Below are 20,543 nucleotides of genomic sequence, written 5' to 3'. Positions count from 1 at the left end.
AAGGCTTAAAGTCTGTTTATAGTGAGTAACACTTTAATGAAAACAATTCACTTTGTCATTTGCATTTATGTGTACATAGATTTACTGGAATCAGCCAAAATAGTAAACTGCAGCCAATTGGAAAGTCAACATGCTTATTGCTATTTAGTTTATTAAAAAATGTGTTTAATTCTTTAGAGACACCATATGAAGAATATCATGGCCAGCTACAGGCATACATATTTTCGCTTGGGGCTTGATTACTGTAATCCAAGTATTTCAAAACTGTTTTCAGAACCAGTGAGCAGCTAGAGTTGGATCAGATCTTCAGACTCTTAGAAATTGGGAAGAATATTAGAGCTTATCTAGTGCAGTATTTTTCAAACTCTCCTGATGATAGTAATTCCTGGTCCTTATTACAGACCTATTGAATTTGAATCTCCAGGGGTGGGGCCTCCCTCCGAAACTGTGTTTAAACATTGTGGTATTTTTATCATCAGGAAAGTTTGAAACAAACCTAGTCCACTGGTTCTCAGCCCTGGCTATGTATCAGAATTGTCTATAGAGGCTGTTGAAAATACTGAAGTACTGAAGGGTGGGTAGTGACTATATTGACAATTTTGAAAGCCATGTCGCACTGATGGTCTCTAGGTTGGAATTTAATTAAGACCACAGGACTGCATATAAATGACTGTTGTTGTTGTTGTTATTGTTATTATTATTTCACTATTACTATTGCAAGCATTACAAAAGATAACTTTTGGATAGTGATATATAGTTTACAATGTCTTTCTATATCCCTTATTCTCACAGCAGTTCTGTGAACTTGTATTATTATTTTTCATTTACGGGTAGAAAAACTGAGGCTCCGTTAAGTTTAGAGTATTGATTGAAATTGCATGTGTAACATTCAGTCAAGCTAGGACTTGAACTTAGGCCTTCTGACACCAAATCTGGGACATTTTCTATTGCCTCACGATGCTGTAAGTGAGGGCTTTGCTGCCTGTACTTTAGCAAGTGGGATGAAGTAAGGCAGGACATTAATTTTTCTTATTTAGTTATATGTGATTAACTTTGACCCTTTATTCCAGCTTCTTGATGTCCTTACACATCGTTGATTGATCTATCAGTATACTGGCTGCCTTGGATGATTTGTATCATCCACAAATTGACTGAGAAAGTCTCCATGTCCTGATTCAAATTATTAAAAACTTTGAACAGGACACAGCCAAAGAGAAAACCCACTGCCATATTTCTGGGAGAACTTTCTCTCTGTTAGCATTAAAACAGTAATTAATACATTGGCGGCCATTTTTCAACCAGCTAGAATTTTATGTACATGTGCCATCATTCTGCTCACATGTCCCAGTCCTGACATTCAAAGAGATCATGAAAGTCCTAGTTAAATGTCTTGCTGAAGTCCTGATACATTATGTCTATGGAATTCCCTTGATCCACCAAAGAGAAAGTGGTCACTTTTTAACTGAGTGGACCATTTAGCTGTCCCACAAATCAAGCTACCTCATTAGTTAGAAGAAAACACTCAAGGTGTTCCTTTAAATCTTGGAAGGACCCTGTGGGAACCCCATCCTTCAGGATCTAGCTTGGATGTCACCTTCTCCAGGAAGCGTTTTTTGGTCCTCCAGGCAGACTTAGCAACACCCTTTCCTCTGACCCAGCTTGCACATCATTTCTCCAGTGTAACACTTAGCACATTACCTTGCAGTTATTTATGTTGTCTTTATTTTAACTTCTTGAAGGCAAGGACTGCATTTTATTCAGCTAGGAAGTCTCTCACAGTATCTAATATAGTGATTGGTGCAAGTCACAATAAATATTTGCTGAATGAATGACTGTATGATTGAGTACATATACAAATGTGAAATAAAGTTTTCTTGTAAAGTTTTTATTAGATCAAGAACATTAACCAGAATCCCTATTCAATTTCTTTTGGGCTTTGGCACTTCTTATTGAAGATATCCAGGGACATTGAACAAAGCCTGATCAAGAAAGTCTAATATTCATCTACTCCTTGAAAAGGAAGAATTAATCCTTTGGCCCCCTAGATTAGTTGTAGTTTTAAGATTAATCTTAACTCAGTTTGTAGCCTATAAAACAAAACTAATAGCAGAATTCAAAGCTTTAGAGCATTTTTAGGTGGCCTGATGGGAAAGCATTGAAATAAATACAAACATTTAGATAAAACAACCATTTTAATAGTATTAGCTCTGCCAATTAATGATAATGGAAGAGCCGTCCAGTTAGCTAAATCACTAATAGTTTTATTAAGCAGAGGTTGGTAATTTAAAGCAAACAAATTCTTTCTAATTTTATCCACTTGCACACCAAGATATTTAAAGGATAACAGGGGATCCAATAAAGAGTATTGCTCAAGAAGAGCTATATTTAAATCTCCTAATGGCTATAGCATAGAGTTACCCCAATTAGTCAGAAAACCCAAGCAGTCAGTAAATTCTTTCAAGGCTCCGTAATTTGGGGTAAAAAGAAATGAGATACAACAAAGTTACTGCTTGTAATCATTAGCACTATTATTGTGGCATATTTGGAAGATAGAGAGCGCCCTGAGACAGTCAGAGGTGTAAATTTAACTCATCAAATCCTGCAATTATGAGTGCTCTGTACCCATACTCTGCTTCACGCTGCAGCACTCTTGAGGGGCTTTTCATGGAGGTCACTGCTAACACCTGCTTTCAGGGCAGCAGGTCAGGGGGAAGTTCCTGTACTCGATGACACGCCAAAGCTAGGACTTTCCCTATCAGACCTCCATGGAGAATTCAGGCACGTAATTGGATAATTCAGGAAAATCCTCTCAGGACCAGAATGATGTTAGCATTTCTTACAATACCATTTTATTTTTCTCAAGAGAACAGACTTTGAAAAACATCTGCATCGTCTGGATATGTGAACTTCATTAGTAGAGACTGGTCAGTTAAGGACAAATAGCAAATGATCAACTGAAAAGGGCCTTTGTAGTCTACCTCCTGCTTGAGTACAAGATTGCCCTTAAAAATTTCAGGATTAATGATGTTGTTTATCCCACATTCACGTACTGCCAACCAAGCATTGTGCTCAGATGGACAAACTTTAAAGGAAAAAGAACAAAATGAAGAGCATCTCCAAAGCAGGCAGGAAATATTGTTTGTTTATAGTAACAACTACTGTTTATTGAGCCACTTATTATGAGCCAAGAACTGTGTTAATATCTTTATATTCATTATTTCATCAAGCTGCTCATCAGTAAAGGGGGTGTTATCTCTTTCATATAGATTAGTTTACCGAGGTTTACAAGTTGAAGTAGATTGCACACAGCTACTAGTCTTAGAGCCAGGATTCAGACTTAAGGCTCTCTAACTGCAAAGACCTTGCTCTTTACTGGATCGTTTATTGCCATCCCCGTCTGGAGGCTGGCACGTTGTCAGTGCTTAGTGTATATTGCAGGAGGATGATGGTCTCCATGTGCTCCAGTGGTATGACAAACAAATACCCTGCAGATAGCCCTGTGGGGTAAATACAGAATGAACCAGACCCAGCTGGCCATTTGCATCAAAGTACCTCACCAGAGTTCCCAGCCGCTCTGGCAGAGTGCCCAGGTGCTACCCCGGAGTCCAGACGGAATGCTCTTTGAGATGCCTCTGGTTTTCATTTTCCAAGCCTTGCCACACACAACAAGTGGGCCTGGGCCTGGCCGCAGAGTCCCAAACCTGCCTCCCGTCTAGTGAGGAGTGGGAGGTTGTGGAAACAAAAGAAACTGGTGATAGCAATATCTTGGTATCAAGAGCTAACTTTTCTCTGAACTCTAAAAAGTCTCATCAAATCCATCCATAGAACTAAGTCTCGGCCAGTATCATTAGATAAAATGTTGTCTGTGATATGAGCTCCCTGGAACTTGTGTTTACCAAGAAGTAAGAGCAAAGACTAGCTGAAAGATCTAAAGGTAGCTCAGTTTTAGGACTGAGGGCAGGATGGGCTGAAAGAACACTTACTAACCCAGCAGGTAGGCCAGCCTGAACAGCGTTTGATCAATATTAGGGAGCAGTCTTAATTTCTCTCCTTTTACATTCTCTACTGTTCCTTTTAGGTCACATTAAATACGTCCCTCTCTTAGGGGGGCAACTTTGGAGATGGAGCTTTATCTGACCATCAGTTCAGATATTGGCTCTGCCACTTGGTAACTCTGAGAGCACGGACTGGTCACGAACCACTCTCAAGCCCAGATCTTGTGGTAAAAAAGGGATCTTGCAGATTGTAGATACTCAATGAGCAGTTTTTTTCTTTCTAATTCTGCTATTCTTTACTACTTGCAGAACAGTATAAGTGAAAAGTAGAACTGGTCCTCAGCAGAACTGGTATTTTAGTTTGAGAAAGAATAGAAAAAAAGCAACTGAAAAATATTGATACTAGGAGCAATCTAGGTGTGGCCTGCGGTCCCAGAGATTTTCACGGGAAATTGTACCTGCCGTCAGCCGCGTATGGGGCTGAAACACTGGGCCAGTAGTCAGGATCCTTGGGCTTTTTCCCACTTTGGCCACTATTTTATGTCAGGTTTCCTGAGAAACAGACTCCAATATGGAGATTGCTGCACAGGAGGTTTACTGGGGTGTGTTTTCAGCAACACCTGTGAGGGGTTGAGGGATGCAGGATTAGCCAAGAGAAGATGAAGTGTGATCTAGCTGTGACAAAGGCCTCAGTAGATCCCACAGGGAGCTCTGAAGCTGGGGTGGGTCTTTCAGAACTGCCCCGAATTGAGGCAAAGGGACTTTGAGCTGTTGCATCAACCAGTCAGTGCATATAGGCTGCCCGCAGAGGAGAGGTCATGTTCCTAGGAGAGGGCAGTGCCTGCAGAGGGACTCTGCTGTGTACCATCAGCGGGTAGCATTTCTCACATCTGGGAAAACGAGTGCCTTCAGGAGAAGGGAGTAGGATCTGCACAGGGCATCGTAGCATCCACTAGAGCTACTGTGCGGGTGAGGCACCGTACTGCTTTGGCCCTCACTATCCAACACTTGCAACCAATATTTATGAACGCCTACTTTGTGTATTGTTTCCTTTGCATGGAATGTCTTCTCACTTAGAGATACCTGATGAATTAACACATCAAGATTCTGGTAAAATGTCAGTTCCTCTAAGGAACTGCTTTTAACTATCACGCACAATTATATGCTATCCTTTCTATTTCTGTGCCATCAAAGCATGTCATATATACCTTTCCCAGGGCACAATTCACTGTATTAAGATTACTGTGGGGCTTCCCTGGTGGCGCAGTGGTTGAGAATCTGCCTGCCAATGCAGGGGACACGGGTTCGAGCCCTGATCTGGGAAGATCTCACATGCCGCGGAGTAACTAGGCCCGTGAGCCACAACTACTGAGCCTGCGTGTCTGGAGCCTGTGCTCCGCAACAAGAGAGGCCGCGACAGTGAGAGGCCCACGCACCGCAATGAAGAATGGCCCCCGCTCGCCGCATTTAGAGAAAGCCCTCGCACAGGAACGAAGACCCAACCCAGCTAAAAGAGCCCCAACTACTGAGCCTGCGTGCCTGGAGCCTGTGCTCCGCAACAAGAGAGGCCGCGACAGTGAGAGGCCCACGCACCGCAATGAAGAATGGCCCCCGCTCGCCGCATTTAGAGAAAGCCCTCGCACAGGAACGAAGACCCAACCCAGCTAAAAATAAATAAATAAATTTATTTTTTAAAAAAAAGATTACTGTGGTCGGGGAATCTTATTTATATTTGTATCTTTTTCTTTTTTTTCCCCAACACAAAACTTAAGTGAATAAGTCATTTTTGAAAGTCTATTTGTCTAATACTAGCATAGTTATACCTTCTTTCTTTTGGTGAGTATTTGCATGATTTTTTCTTTTAATTTGTTCACTTTAAATTTTTCTGTATTATTATATTTTAGATACATCTCCTGTAAATGACATTTAATTCAGATTAATTTTGTTTTTATCCAGCATGACAATCTTTGTACTTTAACTGGAACACTTAGGACATTTATGCCTATGTAATCACTGATGTATTTAGGTTAAAATCAACCATCTTATTTTGTGCTTTTTAATTGATCCACCATATCTATGTCTTTTTTCCTCACCTTTCTTGACTTCTTCTGGATTGAATTTTTTCTTTACTATCTATTTTTTTCCTCTCTGTGGATTTGGGAATCATTTACTTTTTTCTATTCTTTTAGTGCTTACCTTAGAATTTACAACATTCACTCTTTACTTATCAAAGTCTAATGTTAATCAACACGTTTACTCTCTTCTGGAATACATACAAGGACTTCAGAATAATTTAAGTCAAGTTTCCCTTTGTCCCCAACTTATAGTTGACAACATATGGTTGTCATGAATTTCAATATTTTAAAACCCTGTAAGACATTAATATTACAGCTTTAAAGTCAATGCTTATGTTTACTCACATGTTTATCACTTTTTTTTTCCTTTATCACTTTCTTTAATCCTTCCTACATCACTGATCCTTTAGCTCAGTTTACTGGTTGTGAATTCTTTCAGATTTTGTTCATCTGAAAATTTCTGCATTTCACTTACATGCTTGAAGGATATTTTGCTGGGTATAAAATTCTATTGTTGTTTTTATTTTCTGTAAGAACATTGAAAATATATTCCCATTTTCCTTTGGTTTTCATTTTTGCCCTTGATATATTTAACTATAGCTCCTTGGAAGGTAACTGTCTTTTTTCTCTAGCTGCTGTAAACATTTTTCATTTTTTCTTTAGTTTTCTGTAGTTTCACAATGATACATCTTGATATAGATTTCTTTTTTCTTTATTCTGCTTAGGGTTCTTAGATTTTGTTAATAGGTTCTGGAAAATTCTGCCATTTCAGCCATAGTGTTTTAAATATTGTTTTTGCTCCATTCCTTTCTCTTGATTTTATTTCTAAACTTACAGTTATATATGTTAGATCTTTTCACTATATCCTCTGTCTCTTATCCTCTCTTCTATATTTTCTATTTTTTATCTCTTTGTGCGATATTGTAGAAAGTCTATTCTGACCTGTTTTCCTGTTCAATAATTCTCTCTTCAGATATGTTGAATCTGCCATTAAACTCATTCAACCAGTTCTTAATTTGCTATTATATTTTTCCTTTTCAAAACTATGTCACTTTTTCCCAGTTTCTCCCTGAAATTTTCAGGCTTGGCTTTTCTTTCTTCTTTGACTTGGTAGGTGTAATTGTTTTTATAGTTTTTATCAGATATTCCCAATATCCAGCATCTTTGTTAGTTTGTTCCTATTGTCTTGTTATTTTGACTGGTTCTCATTCATGGTGTCTTGTTTCCTGTGTACCTTATTTCCTTTCATTGTATGCTGTGCCATGTATTTGATAAATTACTTTTATGAATACTTTGAGACATAAGATTGGTATGTAGTTTATATGAGTCCTAAACTTTGGAAGACCCTGAGCTTTAACTCTTGTTCCCTCTCCTACAAAGACCTTCAAAGGAAATACAGTGTTCCAGTTATTTCTTTCAGATATTCAAGTGTCTTTTGGGAAAAAAATATGTGAATATAGGACTTTTATTTTCTTCTGGATTTTGACTGGGCAATTTCTCATTCTTTGGTTAACTGTTTGGTGCTTTTGGAAGGTGTGGGTTTTTAAAAAATATTTTCTCCAACTTTATTTTACTTTTTTTCAGAAGAAGGGTTGATCTGAGAAAAACTAGTCTACTGTTGTAGGAAGTAGAATTCTACTTTTGTGTTTTAGTTTTTAGCACAGCTCTGGTCACTCAATATTTGCTGAATAATGACTATGTGAATGGTCATGGGCATTGGAATCAAGTTGTACAAGCTATAGTTTACTATCTTCAAGGAATTTATCATTTATTAGGCATGGAAATAAAACACACAAAAAAAACTTTAAATAATGACAACTCTATGATATACAATTAATGTTAGGCTTCCAAACTTTTGTAGTGGAATTGTAAATTAATATATTTCTTTGGAGGTAAATTTAATAATACTCATCAAAATTAAATATGTACATAGTCTTTGGCTAAATAATTCCACATCTAAGAATTTATCTGATATCTACTCTGTATATACTTGCCTAAGTGCTCAAAGATATATATATATATATATATATATATATATATATATACACACACATATATATATGAGAATATTCATTGGTAACAGCATGTTATAATAAAAAGACTGGAAACAATCTAAATATCAATCGGGGATTGGTTAAATAAATTATGATATATCATACAATGGAATACTATGCAGCCATTAAAAAGAATGGGAGGTTTATATGTTTTGATGTGGAATAATATCTGACATGGTTAAGTGAAAACAAAGAAATAAACAAGAAGCTTGAGAGTATATATAATATGCCACACACATACTTAGAAATTTATAGCTTGTCTCTGAAAGGCTCTACATGGGGCTGCTAATAGTGGTTATGTCTGAAGAGAAGAACAGGGGCTTGGAGTCAGGGATAAGAAGGAGAGTTTTCACTGGGTACTTTTGTCTTCATTCTATTCTATTCTGTTATTTATTTTTACCATGTGCATGTTTTTAACCACTACATTAAAAAAAAAAAAGTGCTAGGAAAGTAGTGTATTAGAAGGTACACCATACTGGTGATCAGTTGCCGCCCACTGTATTTTGGTTTTGTTCTGACAAAGTCTCATGACCTTTCCAGAAACTCAGTGTCTTCTGTGAAATGAGGGCATTGACCTAGATAATCTCTAAGGCCTCTTTCAACTTTAACACTCCCCAATTTTATCTACTAACTTGGAGATACTTTTATTGCAGAAGTACTTCAGTCAGGCAGTATCTCTGAAGATAATTTGGCAGATGAAAGTATTAGTATTAGATGATAGTACTGGTCGCTGAGAGTGCTAACCTTCTTGGTTCTCCTTCAAGTATGACACTGTGCTTTCCTTAAGAAGATACACTAAAATAATTGATTTGTTTGGATTCACAGTTTGAAACTGTGATTTTTAACATAACTTTACATTTGAAATATTTTAGGCCCATTTTTCTTTAAGATTGAGTAGACTTAAGTCTCTCACAGACTGACCAAATCTTATTACTATTTACTGTACAATGAAAGCTTATTTTGTGTTTCCACATTTTATGCTCACATAGGTCTAAGTGGCCAAAACATTTAATTAAATGGACTATTCATAAAATCTCATTTCCTGCCTGGTCATCTGTATCAATGATAACAGTAGCATCCACCCCATGGCTATAACTCTGATTCTAAAAAAAAGAGAACAATTATTTAAATCAAAAGTATGCTCAGACTAATAATTTTAAATCTTTTTAAAATATAAAAGTAATTCAAGTTTATTTTCAAAAGTTCAAACAATAGAGAAATAAGAATTGAAAGTTTCCTCTCCTCTGCTTCAGTCCCACTCCTCAGAGGTAAACACTGTTAGTATGACACGTATCTTTGCACACACACCCACCCCACAGAGTTTGTTTTTACAATAATGGGATTATACTGAAAATATTGTTTTTGTACACAGAGAAATATTGTACTTGGGGTACATGTAGCTCTATCTCATCCTTTAAAGAACTGTACCTTATTCAATCACACAGATGTAACATGATTTACTTACAATATTGTCTTAGTAATGGGCATCTAGAGTTAGCTTCCATTTATATGCTGTGAGAAGCAATGTAGCATTGAACTTAGATGTTTGGCTAGAATTTTTAAAGAATATTTTTCTAGAATTGAGGTGTTAGATTACAAAGAGCTTCCTATACTCCAGACACCACAAACACTTTAAAATATCAACTTTTTTCATTCCCATAACAGCATAGATACTGTTATTATCTCCATTTTGCAGAAGATAAACCTAGGCTCAGAGAGGTTAAGTAACTTGCTTGAAGTCTCACAGCTCTAAGTGGTAGAGCCAGGGTTGGAATGCAGGCTCTCTGAATCCAGAGTCTATGCTTAACTCCTACACTCTGCTCCTCCATGGGATAGTTGTATCTGCAATTTTGATAGACACTGCCAACTTGTCCTCCAAAAAGATTGTTTCACTTTATACTCCCACCAACTGAATTTGAGAGTTCACCCATTTCCTCATTTCCTTACAAAATACTACATTCTTTAAAAATTTTTTTGCCAATTTATGGTTGAAAAAATAGTTCATATTATTGTTTTAATTTACAATTAATGCAATATTAGCATTCATAAATCTTAACTTTTATGAGACTTTTACTACAATAAATTACATAAAAGAATTATTCAGCATTTCCAGATTATTATCCAAGAGCAGTGAAGCCCACATACGTCTTCTTCAGAAAATGCTGACAGAATGGTGTGCACATGGCTTCCACGTTTGCAGTGGTTCCAAAGTTTGCTTTTGAGGTTACTTCCTTTTTTCTTTCGGATAAACTTTTCCCAAAGGAGCTGGGTGAGCAGAAGTCTTTTTGAAAGTATAGCTCGAACTATTTCTTGAGCAATCCAAGAACTCATTTACAATGTGATCCTTAGATTCACAACACGTAGTTTGTGAGAGGGTGTGCCCAGAGCAGTTAGGAAAAGCAAAACAGCACTTTAACAGTGAGGGATTTAGCAGGAAGATCTGATCCAACAAGTAGAAAGTCTTTTAAAGGTTCAATCAAGTTTATTCCCATCACATTCCTCTGGAATGCCCAACAGGCACATGCTTTGTCAATGAAAGTTATTTTCGATCTCACTGATGTTTCATTTGGCAAGAATCATTTCTTTGAACAATTTCTTATTAATCATCTGCGATTTTTCATTTCTGACAGTGTTTTATCATCAGCTGCATATTTATAAAAGAGCCAAAGTTCAACCTGTATTCAATCTGTTTGTTTATTGAGAACGTAATTTGAAAAAAAATGCCAATCTATTTACAACCAAATTTCAGATCTTCAACATTACAAAGGGTAAGAAATGTGAACACGGTGGAATTCTTCTATCATCCTTATTTTGTGAGAGGAAATATCATATACCCACCTTACCAGTCATGTCTTTTAGCTTTCTCCCTCTCTTTGTGGTGTGTAGTTTTCTGTTTCTGGGCACATGGTCTGCCTGTGGTAATCCAAATAGGAATGACAACACCAAGTGTCTTAATGGGGTCCTGCCTCCCAGGCAAATATCTCACTGTGGTTCTAAGATTGTGTCTTCCCATAGGTGCTAACTGAAATTGTTTTGGTCAAACCACCTTCTATACAGGCGTATTAAAAATACATTCAGGGGGCCTTCCCTGGTGGCGCAGTGGTTGCGCGTCCGCCTGCCGATGCAGGGGAACCGGGTTCGCGCCCCGGTCTGGGAGGATCCCACATGCCGCGGAGCGGCTGGGCCCGTGAGCCATGGCCGCTGAGCCTGCGCGTCCGGAGCCCGTGCTCCGCAACGGGAGAGGCCACAACAGAGGGAGGCCCGCATACCACAAAAAAAAAATTAAATAAATAAATAAATAAATAAATAAATAAAAATTACATTCAGGAGTAGGTGAAGGAGTTTGGCATGTATTATTTTTACATGCTGGGGGCAATGTTGGGCAGTGCAGCCTCTGGCTGTGAGCAGCCTGTGGGTCCCCAGGAACATTTCACCAGGCTTCAGCTTAAACGTTGTTTCTATGCGGCCATTGATTTCCTTTACCAAGAGCTGCCAATCCGATGGAATTAGCTCCACCTGTCAAGCAACTCCACCCTCTCCTCAACCAGGTGGCCAGCACAGAAGCTGGGCTAGCAGTGGGAGGAATGGCCATACTGGCAATCTAGTGCAGCGTCAGCATTACCTGGGAACTTGTTAGAAATGCAAATCCCTTGCCCCACCCTATGTCTCCTGGGGATTTGGGTGCAGGCCAAAAAGTTTGAGAATCACTGCTCTTGCTTAATCTGTCAGAATCTTCCACTTTATTTCTTTTTTTTTAACCCCATATTTTTATATCCCTTTTTACGCCTATAATATTTTCTCAATCATGGATTCACTTTCTAAATGCCTTTGAACTGTCCTGTGGCCGGGGCTCACCCTGATGAGTGGTGTGCTGGCCAAGGCTTAAAAATGGGCTCAAAGGAGGGGGGCTTGACGAGTAGCCTTTCACAATTTCCGTGGTGTAAATACTCCTACCATGGCTGATTGCAAGCTACTCACATGATCTTACTGAACGCGGAGTTAAGAAGCGATGTGCATAATTGCTCTCCAGAGTGGGTGTGAGCGGCTTTAACACCCCACAGGGTGGTACCAATAATGCTGTAGGTGTTGGCTTGAATTTAACTCAATGGGGATTTAGATTGGGTTTACACGCGAAACTGGAGTCATTATTTGGGGGCCATTTGTTGAATCATTGAATACTTGTGATCATTAAGGTGACTGAAATAGTCAGTTGATATCCTTTAAAATCACTGGAAATATTCAAAATCAGCTTACAACTGGCATTTTGGAGATGGCACACACGTAATAGATTCAAAACCATGCCTATATTTGATGCCTTCTTTGCATGCCCTGTCAAATTACTTATTTGGTAGACCGTAAACCCTAAAAAAAACATGGACTTTGTTTTGTTCACCATTCTGTCATTATTACTTACACTCAGAACTGCCCAAAAAATGTTTGTTGAATTAATAAATTAGTAACTATAGTAGTTTACTAAGGCTGCGATAACAAAATACCACAGAGTGGGCGGCTTAAACAACAGATATTGTTTTCTCACAGTTCTGCAGGCTGGAAGTCCAAGATCAAGGTGTTGGCAGGTTTTGTTTCATCTGAGGCCTCTCTCCTTAGCTGGCAGATGGCCACTTTCTTGCTGTGTCCTCTAGTGATTGTTCCTCTGGTGTCTCTCTGTGTGTCCAAATCTCCTCTTCTATAAGGACACATGTCTTATTGGATTAAGGCCTATCGTAACAATTTCATTTAACTTTACTTCTTTGAAGACCTTATCCCCGAACACAGTTATATTCTGAGAAACTATGGGGTTAGGTCTTCAACATGTGAATTTGGGGGGATACAATTTAGTCCATAACAATAACTATCATAGCTTCTATATCTTAAGACTCCACTAGCACAATTAAAAGAAAAAATCAAAACAAACAAACAAAAAAACCCCACATCAGTTGTGTAGATTTGGAGTCTATTAGACATATGCCTCTATACTTGCCTTGATAGGAAACTTGTATTGATTATGAAGTGGATACAATCTCACCTAAGAAATGACAAACTAATCTTACAAGTTGCAAAAATAATATCCCTCCCACCCCTACCCTTGTCTCATACTTATTCTTGGCACATGAGGTTTTGTTTCTGCTGAATGAGTTAGAAGAACAGGAGAAATGGAAATGTAATTAGCTTGCATATATAGAAAAATAAGATACCGGAACTTTATAATGCATACATGTATCTGTTTATGTGTGTGTGTAGATTGATAGATAGATAGATGCACTATAAAAATAAGGCATGAGAATTTTATCCTACCACATACTTTCACTTGAGGGAAGACACCATTGAGAAGGTTCGACTGCAAAAAAAGTCTCAGCTATCACATTTCTGAGATTATTTTTTGATTCGGTGACTATCAGAACCGCAGGAAAGAAGTTCAGAGTGTGGCCAGTCTAAAAAGCCTTTGGCGTGTCTCTTTGTTGGGGAAGGGCAGGCTCTAAAGAGCTGAAACTTTCTTGGTTGAGAAATAGCTCCACTTTGGTCAGAACTCTGGCCAACTATGAGAGTAACATGTCACTCTGAAGTCCAGCTTCTATTTTTTTCCTTATTGGCATTCGGTCATCTTATGTCCTGTGGTGACGGGAGTGAATCATAACACTGTGTTTTAATTTTACACTATAGGTTTTGTTAGGTTAGGTCTTATTTTTCTGTTACTTTTTGGGATCGTGATCAGACTTTCAAAATTTATTTATTTTGTTGTTTTGTTTATTAAGTTGAGGTTCTCTTTTGATCAGTAAACTTTAAAAATTTTTTTTTAGAATTCCTCAAAATAATTTCAACATGCCTTGAGGCCGTATGTTCTTGTAATAAAGTAGCACAACTAGGTGGTTCTTGGCGACCAGCCTAGCATGGTAAGACATGCTGTTATTACACGGTTACACACATCCTGGTGTATGTCTTATTATGTAATTGTTCTTCTCATTCAGAGATGCTGCTGAAAGCAGTTACATAAGTCGTGTTCATTTCATGTGGAATCTAAAGTGTGGAAGTAAAGAAGAGCCAAACTCATAGGCACTGAGGGCAACTGTTCCTTAGACTGCATGTCACATCTCTTGATAGGATATTGAGCTACACTCTCAGGAGACTGAATCGGCACATTTTGGCCTTCCTATCTGATTGCCTCTTCTTCCCCCAGCCAGCAAGTAACAATAGAAGCATCTGTAATTTGTGTATTTAGTTTTATTTTTAAAGTTTCTCTTACAGTAAAATTGAGTGATATAGTGGTGACATTCTCTGCCTCCTGACTTCAAAACCCTATTCTGTGTGTCCCGGAGTGTGATACATCTTAAGTAAAGAAAATAAAGGCCACTGACCCCCAAAAGAGACACAGGGGAGAGGGCAAGGTGAATTGCTTCTGCTATGTAAGGCAGCTCTCAAAGTCAGAGCTAACAAGGAGAGCTGGTTATACAAATGGGTTTGCCTAGTGTCAGACTGTCCTGAAGATTGTCTTCTGATGAAGGGTTTTGGGTCTGGTATGTAATGTTGTGGAGGGAGAATCCTGAAAGCTCTGCTAAGCAAAGTGGGAATTTTCAACCTGCCCCGAGGACAGTCTCCAGGTGAGGATGTGGGGTTTCTCCTGAGATGTATCAGGCAGCTGTATAACAGGAGTCATGATGCATTTTTTTTGGATGGGTGACTTTTTAATGAGAAGGCAACTTGCTTCCTCTTTCCTCTTATTCCAATAGCTCCTCAAAACCCAAGGGAGCTTTGAATATCACTGAGTTACTCGGCAGCTTCGTGTCAGGTCAAAATGACAAGAATCTGGTTTGAAAAGAGCAAGCTGTCTTCCTGGATGATAAGGAGTCCCTAGACACCAGTGCCTTCTCTTGAGAATGCATCTGACATCATGCCCACCGATATGCTTCTACCAGAGGGTATCCTGAGTCATCGAAAAGAGAAAGCAAAGCATGGAACCAGATGTTGATTCTGTTGGGTCCTGTAATTTTGTTGTGAAATCTTGGTAGCATTGAGATGGTGGGCCATAAGATCCTTAGGACGAGGACTGTGTCACTAATTTTGCATTGCCAGGGTCAAACCCAGGACTTGATATAGAGGAGATGCTTAAGATATGATGTTGTTCATGCCTGTTATGGTTAATTTTAGGGGCAACTTGGTTAGGCCACCGTACCCAGATACTTGGTCAGATATGTCTGGATGTTGCTGTGAAGGCATTTTTAAAATGAGATGAACATTTATGACAGTAAACTTTGAGTAAAGCAGATTACTCCTCGTGATGGTTAATTTTATGTGCCGTAGTGTGAGTGGGTCTCAACCAATCAGTTGAAGGCCTAAGAGAAAGATTGACCTCCCTTCAGAAAGAGAGAATTCTGCCAGGAGATGGCCTTCAGACTTGAACTGCAATACCAACTCCTCCCTGGGTCTCCAGGCTGCTGGCCGATCCTGCAGAATTTGAACTTGCCAGTCTCCATGATTGCTTGAGCCAATTCTGAATGAATGAATGAATGAATGAATGGATGTCTCCAGCATCTTTGCTTGACTCTGGGGCTCTGTTGTCCCTCCAGTTCCAGTGAAATGGGGGGAGACTACTTTGCCATGTTAAAATGTTGAATTTTTGCCCTAGAATCACAGTCTCCCCTCTAAATAGAGAGTGAAAGCCCTGATGCAGACAAGGATACCAAGACAAGGAAAAGATGATTTGGGGATTTGAGGTGATGGGGCAAGAGAAGAATTCAACAACCCTTCTCAGAATCCTTGATTTTATATTTACTGCCAATGCCCAAGGTAAAAATCGTTGGCTTGATTTAAGTGCCTTTGTTGGGTGCCAAGCCCCATCACCACCACCAGGAGCAGCTCACCCCGCTGTGGCCTGGAGATGCTGAAGACCACTTTTCAGCCTGATGTGACTTCTAACAGCTGAGATATTAAAACACTGAAAAACGGGGTTTATAATGGAAATGCTGACAGACTATTAACTATAGCAGCACTGCTCTAATAAATGGAATGGCCTGTCATAATCTCTAGTTCATAAATATGCAAATATAGGACTGGGGATTTGCTCCAAAGGATGTCTTTATAAGTTTAACTGACCTTTACTGACACCAGATGAGCCTGTTGCTTCTGTTTTCATACATTGGATATAAAGTACAGGAAATCCAGCCGCCTGTCGGCCTAAAGTATATAAAGTTGAAACCGCCAGCTACTAAACTCTGGGCTCTGATTCCATTTCTCTTCACATTCACGCTCTTTATTGACATTTTCATTTTTTTTTCCCCAGGGGGTGAAAGCTGAGCGGGGGCAAAATCAAACATTGTTCCTCCCCCATCCCCCCCGCCCCACATTATTTCCACATGTCACGATGCCTGCACGGCCAAAATTCATGGATTGCCTCAAGGACAAACAGGCCATCTACGCTGAATTATAAATTTGAGTTTTATCCAGTTTTCCGCTTTTTGGACCAAATGGGCAGCAGATCCAGTGACTTCATATTTAATAACCTAGATGTCATTTGTCCTGTGTCTTTCAGCATAGAGTAAAGAGTTGGATGGCTGGCAGTTTTGCAGATTTTTTTCCCCCCAATTATTTTAAGCTCTTCAGCCTAGTATCCGAACTATTGATGCCGAGCCAAATTGCCAGCAGGGGAGAGATCTGTCCAATCCAGGAGCTAAATGAGTCACTGAGAGTCAATCTGTTTTTCCCTTGCCGCTGGGGTTTCCTCGGGCCCCGGCCTCTGCTGCAGTCACACACAGAGCAGCAGACCCGGCCTCCTAGGCCTCCTCGATTCCAGCTCCCACCCTGCTTGCAGCAGCTGGGGATGCGTCTGACCGGTTGGCCTCGGAAATCCAGGGTCTCCATCACACTGTAGTTGAGGCCTTGCTTTGGCAGAAAATGAAGACATCTTGGCCTTGTTGTGTTCGCCACTCCAGTAGCATGTCAGGTATCCAGAAAGAAAAGGAAGACCCAGAAACAGAAGGTATTAGGGGGATGACCTGCTAGCTCACTGCTTCCCGTGGCCCAGTTCCCCCAGAGCACTCTTCTCCTCCCTAAATGTCTGTGACACAGAATGCTTCAATAGGTGACAGAAAAAAAAAAAAAAAGGTGGGCTGGAAGGGGCGTGTGGTTCTTCTGGGGGCTGTGGTAGGGTGGGAAGGCACTAGCCTAAGCCAAAGGCTGCAGGAGTGGTAGCACTTTAAGTGTTGGGGAGAAAACTCAGCACCTTAATAACGTTACTGTTTTGTTTTCAACGGAGACATTTCATTTCTAACAATATTAACTAAAAAGCAAAATCCTTGAATTCTTCCTGGTAGGGTAATATGCAGCCGACTTAGGACTGCACATAAGATTAAGATAACTGGTATTTCATGGTCAATGATTAAATTAGTTGACACAGCTCTATCCTGAACTTTGCCATCAGGACCGACCTTTTTGTGCGGTGTGTGTTGAGGACTGTGGATTATCTAAACGGGGATGAGCCTTTTCTCTTGGAAACTCAGTGCCATCGAGGAGCCATGTTCTCTGCAAATGTAGAGAGGAGTTCATGTGGAATTCAGAAAACAACCACGGAACCTTCTATCGTTGTAAGCTGAACTGCCCTAGGAGTGTTCAGGAATTAGAGAACTCAGGAGTCCCTGAGAAATAAGGGAAGAGACGGGGAGTGAAGAAAAAGCTTGCTTCATTGATTTACTATAATTTTCAGATAGAAATATCAGAGCCCAAAACCCCAGAACGAGCAAGTTGGTTTTTTTGTTTTGTTTTGATTCTATTTTTGTTTTCATCGTAAAGTCTCAGAGGAGGGACAGCTTTGTTCCTTATGGGGCATTCAGTTTTATTTCTGTAGTTCCAACAAAACTCACCTTTTTACATATTCATGTTGCTTTTTGGTCTCCCTTTTCTCAGCCAGCAAGGTGACAAGGGCAGTTAGAGAAAAGAGTCAGATTTCTGAAACACAGAAAGATTTCTCATTGAAATCAGGCATGTATTAGTGAATCACTTTTCTTTTTTTTTCCTGTGATGGGGTCAATGGCTTCATTTAGGTTTTGTAGTGGGTTTCTGGATTCCAGGGATCCAGGAAGTTCTGGGAAGCGCTCCCACCACCATCTTAGTCAGAACTAATTAACTAAAAAATAAAGACCCGTCTTTCTCTTCACATTTTGAACCACCGATCGACTAATACCAAGCACGAAACACCAGTTTTCAGATCATTAGTACAAAGCATCTTCCGCAGGAGGCAATAAAATGTTGCTTTATATAACTCAGCTACAGTTACACTGCTTTCAGAAAGCAGGAGTCTCCCTGAAAAGAAATTTACATGAAAACAGTCCCATTGTTTGAGAACTTATGCAAATAATGTGCAAAGGGGTTTGACAGTGATTTAAAAAAATTAAATCTTTATCACTGCCTGAGAAACTTGGTTACCTATAAAGAACTCCATTGCACTTATTTTTTTAATGTGTACAATATAGAGTTGTTTAAAATTTTTTTTTTTTTCTTTAAGCTCCGAACTTCCTCCTAAGCTTCAAAGTCTTCTATAATGAATGCCCTACAGAGAGTCTAGTGCTTTTCGGCTTCACATTTACGAGCATCCCTCATTACTAGTTAAGAAAATTGAAGATAACAACCACAAAAACTGACATAGCTTCAACTATTTTAAACAACGTAAATGTTTCTCCTGTGGGTGTAGCTTTTAGGGACCACATAGGGATACACACCCCTCAGCGCTCAATCAGTAGAAGATGAAGCTCTAAGTGTCTCAGTTCGTGTTGATTGCCTCTCGACTCCCTGGTGCTAGGAATCTGGATGTGTCCATTAACGCATGTTCAAACAATGGATCGCCCATGCCAGGAATCTGATTGCCGTAGAAGGACATGAAGGGGATGGGTGAGGAATAGGGTGTCGGACCAAATGTTGTGACATTTCCCTTTGATTTCTACTTTCTTTGAATTCTTTTGCATTTACTACCTAGCGTCTGTCTGGCTTTGGTTTCTTCAATTTCTTTTCGTCTTCTTTTCCTTCTGCTTCACTGTGGAAGATGATCAAAGTATGGAGTTTCTTCTATCCCAGGGGTTGGCATTTCTGCAGGCACAAATGAGACTGGTTTTCAGGCACCAGTGTTTGAACACCAGGAATTCCTTTAATGATCATGCCAGACTACATAGACTTTGGAATCAGACACTGGTTCCAGCTCTGTCATTTACCATCTTTGACATTTTGGACAAGTCATTTTGATGTCTTTCAGCCTCGGTTTCCTCTTCTGTAAACAGAATCATCATCATAATCATCCTATCTCATCAGTTAAAAACAAACAAACAAACAAAAAAACTGAGCAAATGGCCATTCATGTATTTTCAACATATATGTGTGTGAGTATATATTTCTTTTTTATACAGGTACCATTGTACTATATATTATGTAAATTATAAAATATACAAAAATGGAAATTAAATAATGAAATTACAAAATAAACAGAAATAAATATTTTAATATTTTCTTCTTGTCCTGCACAACTCGTGGGGTACATGACTCCACTTTGGAAAAGCATAATAAATGTAACATGCTTAGTGAATCCGAGTCCCCCTAAAACCAAGTTTCCCTGCCGAGTTTATGATTATCCTCTCTATCCAAAACTTTATCCCCTTTCCTGTCCCTCCTCTGTTTCCCTCAGGGTTGAGGAGTATCAAAGAAAAGAGGGGACTGAAACCAAGCAGGAAACTTCAGGGCCCTCCCAGATTCAAAAGCCCCTCCATATCTCCCATTTGTTGTTTGTTGAAAAGGCTTAGTCTCCTAGGCTTTCCCTGAGTTCCAAAGAGAACACTCAAGCAGTTACTAATTAGGGAAGTGAGAGAATGCCGAAACAAAGGAAAAGCAGTTAAACAAGATGGGTTGAACACTATTTCAGCAATAAAATAGAGCCCTACTACCTCCTCAAGGGATATACATAACGATCTGATGCATATCTTTCTGCAGAATCGGAAGCCCCACCCAGGTGGAAGATGGTGACTACATGCTGAGCACAAGCATATGTAGACCCTAGACTGGCTGGAACCAGGAAGTTGATGATTAAGCTTCCCGTAACACCCAAAACACCCCGTCACCTCACCACCAAAAGATCAGAAGAAAGTCATGCACCTTGCAACCCCCACCCCCAAATTTGCCTTTAAAAATCCTTCCCTGAAAGCCATCGGGGAGTTTGGGTCTTTTGAGCATGAGCTGCCTGTTCTCCTTGCTTCGTGCCTTGCAAATAAATGCTGTACTTTCCTTCACCACAATGCAGTGTCAGTAGATTGGCTTAGCTGTGTGGCAGGTGAGTGGACCCAAGTTTGGTTTGGTAACATTAGCACACTGCCTGACATGAAGCAAAACTCACTGCATGCTATGTATTATTTATTTTTATGCCCAAGGAAAAGTCCAATTGAAATGAAAAA

General features: G+C 39.5%; 1 long non-coding RNA gene across 1 annotated transcript in view; it reads left to right on the top strand.

Annotated features, from left to right (window-relative positions):
• LOC129392081 (uncharacterized) overlaps window positions 1-20,312 on the top strand; it is a 64,397-nt gene extending 44,085 nt beyond the window's left edge. The window contains exons 2-3 of the long non-coding RNA XR_008617213.1: window positions 19,358-19,481; window positions 20,086-20,312. This is a non-coding gene — a long non-coding RNA (uncharacterized lncRNA). The remainder of the gene's footprint in view (window positions 1-19,357; window positions 19,482-20,085) is intronic.
• The last annotated feature ends 231 nt before the right edge of the window (window positions 20,313-20,543 follow it).

Source organism: Physeter macrocephalus, chromosome 4 (assembly GCF_002837175.3).
Source record: "Physeter macrocephalus isolate SW-GA chromosome 4, ASM283717v5, whole genome shotgun sequence".
NCBI lineage: Eukaryota > Metazoa > Chordata > Mammalia > Artiodactyla > Physeteridae > Physeter > Physeter macrocephalus.
The sequence above is the reverse complement of the archived record's forward strand: the minus strand, read 5'-3'. Positions and strand labels throughout refer to the sequence as shown.